Source organism: Dendrobates tinctorius, unplaced genomic scaffold (genome assembly GCF_039654945.1).
Source record: "Dendrobates tinctorius isolate UK_male_01 unplaced genomic scaffold, ASM3965494v1 ptg000022l, whole genome shotgun sequence".
Taxonomy (NCBI): Eukaryota; Metazoa; Chordata; class Amphibia; order Anura; family Dendrobatidae; genus Dendrobates; species Dendrobates tinctorius.
In genome coordinates, this window is record NW_027361690.1 from 109,720,451 (window position 1) to 109,732,316 (window position 11,866).

The window sequence follows — 11,866 nt, forward strand, 5'->3', positions numbered from 1 at the left end:
ATCACGCTCTGTTACCTGAATGTCACTGTCGGGAAAGGCGGAAGACGTCACGGCGGTGAAGCAGGGAGAGGTAAGTACTGCAAGTGCTGTGGCCCTGAGCAAGCATGGGGGGCCTTCCTCTGGGCAACGGCACTGGCACAGGGCCCCTCATAGTATGACGGTATGCCTGATGGCGAGTCGGCCCTCCCACCGGCAGAGACACTTTTGTGTACTATGAGGGGCCCTGTGCCACTGCCGTCGCCCATGAGTAGGACCCCCCTGCTCAGGGAACCGGCACTCTCATCTGCACCTTCCTCTGTGTCACCGTGTAAGGTGGTATAGTATGCGGGAAGGGGTACCTGAGTTTCAACAGTGTCACATTCTGGCTCTGTAGAGTGTGCGGGGAATGTAGTGCTGTGGGTGAATGTACTAGCAGAATCATCTAACAGTGGCTGTGCATCAGTGCACTCCATCTCCGATTCATGCTGGACTGGGGAATTCAGAATTGCACTTGATAACACAGGCATGGCCATGGAGTAATCTGAAGTGTGGGCTGCCGCATCCTTCACTTTTAGTGGGGGTGAAGGAGACAAGGAAAGGTGTTATGAGTTCATTTTCCCCTTCACCATTGAGGTCTGATGAACTCCCTCTTCTGGTGAAGGAAGGTAGTGAGGCTGATTACCAAGCACGTGAGCTGGGAGAGGATGACTGGGCGACGGGTATCTCTGACTGGATATAAGGCAGCCGACGCCCTTCTGCCTCGCTGTGGAATTCTAGGAGGCCAGTCTGATTCCTGCTCCTCAAAAGCTAAGTTTTCTGCTTTGCCTTTTTGCATTTGTGTTTTGGTTTTAGTTTGCCTTGCTTTTCTGGATTCTGCTATTCCCTGCTGGGGTGAGCTGAATTCCTTTTTGTCGGTTTGCTCTGTCTTCAGAAAATACCTGAGTACTGACATAGTCTTTTTGAAGCCTAGCGTCTTCAGGGCCTTTTTCCCTGTCAGTCTGTTGGCTCTTATTTTGATAGGGTTTTTCGCAGATTGCAGACAGCAGCCTTCCTATCCTGTCCTATCTAGTTAGCTTGGGCCCCATCATTTGCTCAGTCTATCTTTCTATCTGTATTAGTGTTTTTTCTTCTTGCTTCACCGTCATTATATGTTGGGGGCTGCCTATTGCTTTGGGGTCTGCTCTGGGGCAGTTTAGATTTCCCTTTCTGTCTTTAGGCTAGGCAGTTCTCCGGCTGTGATCGAGGGGTCTAGGGCATCGTAGGAACCCCCCACGGCTACTGCTAGTTGTTGTTGATAGGTTCAGGGGTCTGCAATCCGATAGCTGCCAACTTCTCTGGTTTTCTGGACTTAGCTAGCATTTCTGTTTTTGCCTCCTAAGGTGACTCCTTCATAACAGAAAGGGGTGGTTCCTGACCAGAAGTCTGCACTTGACGACTCAGTGCTTGCATTTTTTTTAAACTTCAGAAGAGGAGGCGATAGAGCTGGAGGCTTTTTCGGCAATGTAAGGCAAAACCAGTTCCTGATGCTCTAGCTTTAAAAGCAGTTTACCTACTCCCAGAAAAGGGAGCCTTAAAGGCCGTCTTGTGCCAGCTTATGACGCAGGCTCAACACCTCCTGCCTTAGCTGCTATTGTGCTTTTGGCAATACCAGCAGATGCACCACACCCACCATCAGTACCAGCTAGCCCCCCCACACCCACGTCCATGGCCTCTTCCACCATATGTAATAATTTTTGTGAAAATAGACTAAAAATACCAGCAGATATATGGTACTGCTTCAGAAGCGGACAGCTATATACAGTCTAGGGATAATTTTAAATCTCCGTATACATTTCATGAGTCAGACACAGATGGTCACAGGCTCAGCATGGATTAGACAATAATATAAAAATTTGCAAAAGAGTACAGTATCACTAGATACAAGGTGTATATATAGTATAGTTTAAACATACTGAATCTCCGTATACATTTCAGGAGGCAAACACAGATGCTCTCAGGCCCAGTATGGATCTGACAACAATATAGAAAGTTGAGAAAGGATACTATGGTGCCCCTGAGGGTACGGTTACCACAGAGGTACTGCACCTCATCCAAAGGTGTGGTATCCCACCCTCAGGTAAGGAGAGATCACCACTCAGGACTCCTAACCCTGCACTCAACACACACACACACACACACACACACACACACACACTAGTTAGTCAGTGCTTTCTGGGTGTACCCGGCGGGAGGATGGCCTCATCCCACACTGACTAGGAAAGGGTGTTGGAGGAGCTTAGGTAGTGGAGTGATTGTGGGCATCCAATTAGAGAGAGCAAGCTGACAGTTGATGGGTGGAGCCAGTCTGAGGTAAATAGATCTTTCTAGAGAGTTGTCAGTCGGTGACAGGACAGTGTAAGAGCAGGATTGCTGTGAGAGGCCTGAGGGTCAGAGAAGAGAGAAAAATCTAGTCCAAGCTCCTAGACTGGAAGGAAGGGGTCCTTGGGGCACAGGAAGTGCAATAAGCCACCTGTGAAGCCCGTTTCTGGAGAAGGAAGGACCAGGCCTCGTTGGGGAAGATGGCTCCTGAAGGTAGTGGAGAAATACAGGGTTCAGCTAGAAAGACGGAGGCTGAGGTAACTTTAAGTGCCTCAGTCGCAACCGCTTTCAATATTCAAAAAGGCAGCAGTTGGAATAAAGGACCCCGGAGCCTGACCCACGTTGCCCGGTGTTATCCGTGGCTGCTGGCTTGGGACACTGTTTGCGAAGGCGCACAGCAGGAAGGAAGGGAGAGATCAGTGTAGAGACACAGCCTAGAAAGGATACACAAGGAGGAGTCTTGAACAGGTGTTCCTGATCTTCCTTGGAGTTTGCCGGACCCCTCCCTCGGATGACACAGTACCAATCGGGTCATCTTGTGAACAAAACTTTTGAGGAAAAACATAGAAACTGCACCCAACTGTGTCCTTGGTGGCTTTTACAACTCGCCTGCTACACAAGCTACACTAACCATCACCGTCAATGGCTCACAAACACCCATCTCAACTGCCCTGGGATACAGCTCTGCCGGTGGAGAGCATCATCATCTTGGCTGCTTTAACACCGGCACAGAGGATCTGCATTGCAGTGTCGGCTACCCTAGCCGAGTGCCACGGGTGACATCACGATCCCCCTTTTCCAAATTAATTATCATACATCTTCCCCCTCATCTGTCATCTTCTTTATTGGTCACCCAGGGCCATGGACCAGGTCCAAATCACCACGTGACATACTTCCCCTTTAAAAGAGCCTGAAAGGCCCGATACTGAGTAACCCCCAGCCCTGCATGGTGTTTCATTTTAACACCAGATAACAGGGATATATTGCATAGTTTCAACATTATAAATCTACGTATATATTTGAGGAGGCAGACACAGACGCTGTCATGGCCAGTATGGATTCAACAGCAATCTAAAGCGTAGAAAAAGGGTACAGTATCACCAGATCCAAGGTATATATAGTATAGTTTCAACATTCAAAATCTCCGTATTTATTTCAGGAGGCAGAAACAGATGCTCTGAGGCCAAGTATGGATTACACAACAATGTAAAAGGGTAATGGATCCCAAGCGTACTGCTGTATACAGTGCTGGGGTCATTTGGCGATCTACATATATATTTCAAGAGTAACACACAGCATCTCACAGGCTCAGCATGGATCACACCATAATATAAAAAGATGATCTGCAAGAAATAATCATACATGTGTGTCAATGATGCACTTTGAGTGGTGGGTGGAGGATGAATTTCGGGCACAAAGGGTACTGGATCAACAGATACAAGGTATATATAGTATACTTAAAATACAAAAAAAATCCGTATGTATTTCAGGAGGCAGACACATATGCTCACAAGCTCAGTATGGATTTGACAATAATGTAACAAGTAGAGTTGAGCGAAACAGGTCGGTCAATTTCAAAAATCGCCGACTTTCGCCAAAGTCGGGTTTCGTCGATCGAAACACGACCATAGCGTGAGGACAGGTAGGCAAAAAAACACGGCACTCCAGAGTAAAAGGAAGGTTGTTCGGTGCTCAAGTAAGGTTTCCAACCCATAAATATGTGCAAAAATACTTGGCACTCAAAAATGAAGAAGCAGTATATTCAAAAATAGACTCATATCGTATGAACGTTTTCGGTCCAACAACGGACATTCATCAGAAAGGTTTTTTTTTTTGGTTTCTTTTGGTAGAAAACTGCAAAAGATACCGATAGGGTAATAGATATCCTTAGGTGGTAGCAAGGTCTATGCTGCTGGTATTATATAGAGGCTGGAGCATGAGTCTATCTGGTTGGAATTAGATAAATGTGACTGTATAAAGCAGGGCTACAGGAATGGGTTAACAGCGCTAGGAGAGCAGACTCCGTATAGCAGTGTACGCGCCTCACACACTACCATGTACCAGCTGTTATCACGGACAAACAGAAGCTACCTGTGTGTGACTCTGGGGAAAAAAAAGCCGAGGAGTTTTTCTGTTTTTCCAGACCTACACCTTAGAGTCCTGTCCGTTTTTCAAACAGTTTCGTATATCTGCTGTCTGAACACAGTCAAAACTAGACAGACAGCATGCGTCAGTCCGTATACAAATAGACTGAGAGTGACAATTTTCCATACAGACACCGTATAGTGGTGTACGCTCCTCAAACACTCTCGTGTACCGGCTGTTATATCATGGACAAATAGAAGCAATCTGTGTGTGACTCAGGAAAATCAAGCCAAGGAGATTTTCCATTTTTCCAGACCTACTCCTTAGAGAGCTGTCCACTTTTCAAACAGTGTCGTATATCTGCTGTTTGATCACGGTCAAAACTAGACAGACAGCGTGTGTCAGTCCGTATACAAATACACGGAGCTTGACAATTTTCCATACACACACCGTATAGAGCTGTACGATTCTCAAACAGTATTGTATATCTGCCGTACTCGTTACAGTCACATTTATACAGAGTCAGCGTGTGTGTGTGACACTCCGTAAATACATATTCGGAGTGTTGTGAACTCATTTTCTGGTCTGCCTCTGGTTTCTGGTGAGGGAGCTGGTTGTGCTGACAGAGGAATTGTGAGTTCTCTTTCCGGGCTCCCTTTGGTGGTGCAGGAGGTAGTGAAGCTGATACAATAAACAGAGACCTGCCACCTGATAATGAGGAAAAGGATTGGACATCTGGAGTCTCAGAATGGATTTAAGACAGCTGACTCCCTATTCCCATGCTGGTGATTTTTTTTCCTGCCTCCTGAGGTCTTAGTTTCCAGCTCAGTTCCTGCCTTCTCAAGCTAAGTTGTTCTCTGCTTATGTTCTCATTTGATTTGGTCTATTTAATTTTTTGTGCGGTCAGCCAGCCCCGGCTGGGGCTGTGCTGAATTTCCACTCATGTCATTGTATGTGCTAGTTTGCTTTTTGTCCCTTATTAGATTGGCCTCTTTTTGCTCTGTTCTCAGAATATGACAGAGTGCCGATATAGTGGGAGAAGTCTAGTGACTTCAGCGTATTTTTTGCTATCAGAAGTGTTGGACATTTTTGCAGGGTTTTTTGGCGTGATTGCAGACAGTATCTTTCCTTTCCTGTCCTTTGTAGTTAGTGTGGGCCCCATCATTTGCTCAGTCTATTTTCCTACCTGTGTTTGTGCTTTCATCTTGTCTCACCATCAATACATGTGTGGGGGCTGTCTATTCCTTTGGGGTCTACTCTGGGGCAGTTTAGATTTCCTCTTTTCTTGCTTTAGGCTTATTTAGCCCTCCGGCTGTGACGAGGCATCTAGAATCATCGTAGGTACGCTCCACGGCTGCTGTTAGTTGTGTGGTTAGGATCCGGGGTCTGCAATCGGCGTAGTTATCAACCTCTCTGGTGTTCTGTGACTTGGCTTGGTCTTATTTTCCTCCTCGGTGACCCACTCATAACACGGAGATTGTTACACAAAAAAAGGAAAACAGCTGTACACTTCTGATACAGTTCCGTATATCTGCTTGTTGAATTACGGTCCAATACATACTGTGGGAGCGTCTGTGAATAACATAATATATACGTTGATTTAATTTTTTTAATACACCTTATGCAGCTGGACGCTCCTCATACAGTACCATCTCTCTGCTGGTACTTTGGTACATTTTCCCAAACATGAGGAAGTATGGTGGAAGGGACCGCGGACGTGGGCAGGGGGGTGCAGCTGGTACTGATGGTGGTGGTGCATCGGCTGGTTTTGGCAAAAGCACAATAGCGGCTAAGGCAGGAGGTGTTGAGCCTGCGTCATCCTCTGGCCCAAGAAGGCCTGTATGGTTGCCTTTTCTTGGAGTAGGAAAACCGCTTTTAAAGCCGGAGCATCAGGAACAGGCTTTGGCGTACATTGCCGAAACAGCCACCAGCTCTATTGCCTCCTCTTCTGAACGTTCGAAACTTGCAAACACAGAGTCGTCAGTGCAGGGTTCTGGTCAGAAAAAACACCTTTCTTTGTGTCCTATACTCCCACCAAAAGTTAAGGATGTGGCAGCCAACACTTCAGATTACTCTATGCAGCTCTTTTCAGATACCATGCCTGGGTTATCCAGTCAAATCCTGAATTCCCCAGTCCAAGATGAATCTGACATGGAGTGCACTGATGCACAGCCACTGCTAGATGATTCTTCTAGTACATCGACCAAGAGCACTAAGTTGCCATCACAGCCTATTAAGCCAGAATCTGACCCTGATGAAATTATACCACCTTACACGGTGACACAGAGGAAGGTAAAGAGGAAGGTGCAGATGACTGTGAAGAAGTGATGGATGACCCATTTCTGCACCCGGATTGGCATCCATTGGGGGAGGAGGGTGGCGCTGGCAATAGTTCAGATAAGGAGAAGGATCCACATCAGTCATTGACATCGCAGCAGCTGTTATCTGGCAGGCCCGTAGCTGTCCTAAAACGTGGAACAAAAACTAAAAGAGTAGCAGGACAGCTTGACCAGACGGTCAACTTAGCACAGCGTGCAAGGTCAGAAAATGTTTACCATAGTAGGTAGAGTGCAGTGTGGCACTTCTTTGTCCAAAATCCTACTGATGAGGCAAAGGTTACCTGTAAGACGTGCGGAAGGACTTTTAGCCGAGGTAAACAACTCAGAAATTTGAATACCAGTTGCATGCTTAGATATTTATTCAACATGCACTTGCTAGCGTGGACGGACTACAAAACCTCAGGTAGCACATGTGCACCTGCTCTGACTGAAGGTAGACAACAATGCTCCATCGCTTCCCCCACTGTTAGACCACTGCCACCATTAAGCACACCACCAGCACTAAATGTGGAGGTGTCGTCGCAAGGCCAAAGCACTCAGGGAATCACAATGGTTTTGCATTCCAGGGTCATCTGGAATATTGTGTCCAGTTTTGGGCACCACATTTTAAAAAAGACATCAACAAACTGGAGCAAGTTCAGAAAAGAGCGACCAGAATGGTGACCGGTCTGCAAACCCTGTCTTATGAGGAAAGGTTGCAGGATTTAGGAATGTTTAGTTTGCAAAAGAGAAGACTGAGAGGAGACTTAATAGCTGTCTACAAATATCTAAAGGGCTGTCACATTGTAGAAGGATCAACTTTATTCTCATTTGCACAAGGAAAGACTAGAAGCAATGGGATGAAACTGAATGGGAGGAGACACAGATTAGATATTAGAAAAAACTTTTTGACAGTTAGAGTGATCAATGAGTGGAACAGGCTGCCACGAGAAGTGGTGAGTTCTCCTTCAATGGAAGTCTTCAAACAGAGGCTGGACAGACATCTGACTGGGATGATTTAGCGAATCCTGCATTGAGCAGGGGGTTGGACCAGATGGCCCAGGAGGTCCCTTCCAACTCTACGATTCTATGCAACACAACACTGAATCTAGGTCATCACCACCAATACCATCACCAACCCCCTCTCACTCCATCCGGTCCACCGCTACTTCCCCCATATGCAGCTCTCCAGTCCTGCTCACCCTGCCAGACACTCTGAGTAGGACAAGAAAGTACTCATCCTCTCATCCGCGTACACTTTGCTTGAACGCCTGCATTGCCAAACTAATCTAATTAGAGATGATGCCCTACCGTTTGGTTGAAAGTGAAGCTTTCCGCAACCTCATGGCCTATGCTGTCCCACGCTATGATCTACCCAGTCGGCACTTCTTTTCTCGAAAAGCCATCTCTGCCCTCCACCGGCATGTGAAAGACCGCATTGTCCATGCACTTAAACAGTCAGTGAGTGGAAAGGTGCACCTCACAACAGATGCATGGCCAGGGCCGTTACGCGTCCATCACTGCGCACTGGGTTAATGTGGTGGATGCAGGCTTCACTGGGGACAGCGGCGGTGGAACAGTGCTGCTTAGTCCACGGTATAGGAAACAGTTGGCTGTAAGCTTTCGCTTCTCCTCCTCCTCCTCCTCCTCCTGTATCAGTGAAAGCTCGTCCACAGAGTGCAGTCGCACGAGCACTCCATCCACAGCTGGCAGTGTTGCACAAGAGGTGTCCCACTATCGAACAGCCAGTGGTAAGCATCAGCAGGCTGTGTTAAAGATGTCTTTTGGCGACAACAGACACACCGCGCAGGTACTGGCCGTCTACTTGCAGCGACAAACAGTCATGGCTGGGCATTCTACATCTTGAGGCAGGCAAGGTAGTCAGTAATAATGGCCTTAGCTTTGTGGCAGACATAGCCCTTGCAAAACTCACACACATACCTTACCTGGCTCACACTTTGAACCTGGTGGTGCAGTGCTTCCTTAATAATTATCCAGAGTCAACATCCCTGCTCCATAAGGTGCGAAGACTGTGCTTGCACATCCGTTGCTCGACCGTACACTCCAGTCGTATGCAGAAGCTGCAGCGATTGATCCACCTTCCCAAGCACCGCCTAATCATGGACGCTGCAATAAGGTGGAACTCCACCCTGCACATGGTTGAGAGGCTGTGCGAACAGAGGCAGGCTGTAATGCATTTGTGGGAGGATACGCGGGCAGGCAGTTTGAGGGAAGACATGGAATTGTTGGTTGTGCAGTGGTCAAAGCTGAAAGACCTCTGTAAAGTCCTTCAGTGCTTTGAGGAATGCACACGGCTGGTAAGCGCAGACAACGCCATCAAAAGCATGAGTATCCCACTTATGCGTCTGCTCATGCAAAGCTTGACGCACATTAAGGATCAGGTGTCTGCAGAGGAGGAGGGAAGCATTGATGACAGTCAGCCATTGTCTGGTCAGGGAACTGTCGTGGATGAGGTTGAGGAAGAAGATTAAATGGAGGAGGAGGGGGATGATTATATTGGGCAGGAGGATGCTTCTCAGGGGGCAAGAGAAAATGTTGGTGTTCCAAGGTCAGGTAAAGGGTTTGCGTGACTGTAGGGATGTGGATTTGCCAGAAACTGCTCCTCCACCCACCACTGGCAGTGCATCATTGACACCTGGAACATTGGCCCACATGTGCAATTATGCCTTGCGGATCCTAAAAAGGGACCCCCGCATTGCCAAAATGATGAGAGATGACGACTACTGGCTGGCCCGCATCCTCTATCCACGCTACAAAGGCAAATTACACAACATCATGCCACAGGAGAACCTAGAGATAATATTGGCTAACAAACAAGAAACTCTGGTAAACCATTTGTTTGAGGCTTTCCCAGCACAGCAGCGGTGCTGGTTCTCCCACGAGCCATAGTGGGCACAATGGAAGAGGTGTTCGTGGTGCACACAGCTGAAGTGGCGTTGGAGACAAGGGTTTAATGACCATGTTGTGGAATGATTTCTCAAGTACCGCTCACACGACTGCTAATACTGCATCGATTAAAAGTGACAGGAGACAGAAATTGTCAACTATGGTTACAAACTACTTCTCATCCCATATCGATGCTCTCCCTCACAGGTCATTCCCCTTTGACTATTGGGCCTCTAAACTGGACACCTGGCCTGAATTGGCACAATATGCCTTACAGGAGCTCGCTTGCCCTGCTGCTAGTGTGTTATCTGAAAGAGTCTTCAGTGCTGCTGCATCAATCCTGACAGAAAAAGGGACCCATCGGTTGACCCAAAATGTTGATAATCTAACCTTCCTTAAAATGAACCATGCATGGGTTTCAAAGGATTTTTTTCCCACCTTCCCCTGATGACACATAGGTTGCTAGAAAACTGCTTCACTTTTGTCCTCCCCTTCCTCAGACTTGCCCAATTCCGCCCTTTGCAGCAGCTGAATGCCCAGCCAACACATCAACATATGCTATTTTTTTAAACCTCCCTAACTGGGCTGCCCCCCCCCCCCCCCAAGGGCTGAGGTCAACACCTGGCGCACCCGGGCAAATGCCGTTGCTCTGACCAGGTGGATGGGCCCACTGATGGCCGGCGGCACTGGTACAGGGCCACTCATAATACAATACAGTGTCTCTGACGGTGGGGGGGCCCACTCGCCGTCAGACACACCATCGTACTATGAGGAGCCCTGTGCCAGTACCGTTACCCACGAGTGTGCCCCCCTGCTTGGTCATGGCCACAGCACTTGCAAGTTGCGATACTTACCTCTCCCTGCTCCACTGCTGTGTAGTCTGGGCAGGTAAATCCTTCACAGGGACGGCCACTAGAAATTTGGTGCATTGATCAATGATGGTTAAGATGTAGCTATGGCCTGTCCTGCTGGCCTCTACCTTCAGATGATCAATGGCTACCATTTGAAATGTACATCAACTTACAAGCGGATGCAGTGGTGGTTTATGATCACCTTTCACAGTTGTGATAGTCACAGACGTGTGACATTCCTGCCACCAATTTTCAATGTCTCCTCTCATGCCAATCCAATAGAATCGCCTACGGCCTGTGGCTTCTGTCTTTTGCACTCTAAAATGACCAGACACATCATGATAGGCAGTGAGGACCATGTGTACATCTCTCCGTGTGATCACAATTTGATGGAGATGAGTAACGGTGATGTGATCCACGCTACTGCGATAGAGCAATCCTTTCTTCACAAAGAACCTCTTTTGCTTTCTCCTCAGACACAGTAATTGAGGGTCTGCATCGCCTCTGCAACATCTACCTGGAGGTTTTCCCGCAATGAATAATTCCAAAATTTCTGCTAACACTATACTTTCCATCTCTACTTGTATCCATGTAGTTTCCAGTAGCGGAGAGTCTGGACTGGATTACTGAGATTGAAATATATATACAAGATTTAAAAGTACCACAACACTGTCTACTGGTGTACGCTTTGAATACCATTCCCTTTTTCTACTTTTTTAATTCAGGTGTAATACATAGTGAGCCTGTGAGTGTCTGTGTCTGACTCCGGACGTATAGATCGAAATTTACCCCTAGACTGGATATACCTAGTATGTGCTGATACATTACCTTGGTTCAAAAATTTGTATTACGGTATCATCTGTAGGATAACCAACTGGGGGGGACGCTCTTCTTGCCGCAGACAAACACGAGACTGAGACAGAGTTTGTATCGAACAGGTCCGTTTTTATTGCCCATCCTTCTGTCGACAACAGCAATTCACCACAGCCGTTTCACATTTCTGTGTACACCGGCCCTGGTACCTTCACTTCCTTTGTTACTATAATCATGGCGTCCTCTGTGGCTCTTCCACTGGGGCTGCCCTATGCCCATCCACCACAGTGATTCAGCAGTCTGAGCACACTGTCCGTATGATAGCCCCAGGCCGTCTTCGTCTGCGGCTACTGTCCTCTGGGCCACCCCCGTGACCGCCTCAACTGTCAGTCCTCTATGGAGCCTTTCCACTGTCTCTATTTCCTCAGCAGAACTTCCTCTTTACTGTGCTCCCTTCGCTAACTGACTCTTTCAGAACCTTCCCTCAGCCTTTTTTACTTCCAGTTCTGGTAGCTCCACCCACCATCACCTGACAGTTTCTCTGACCAATGGCAG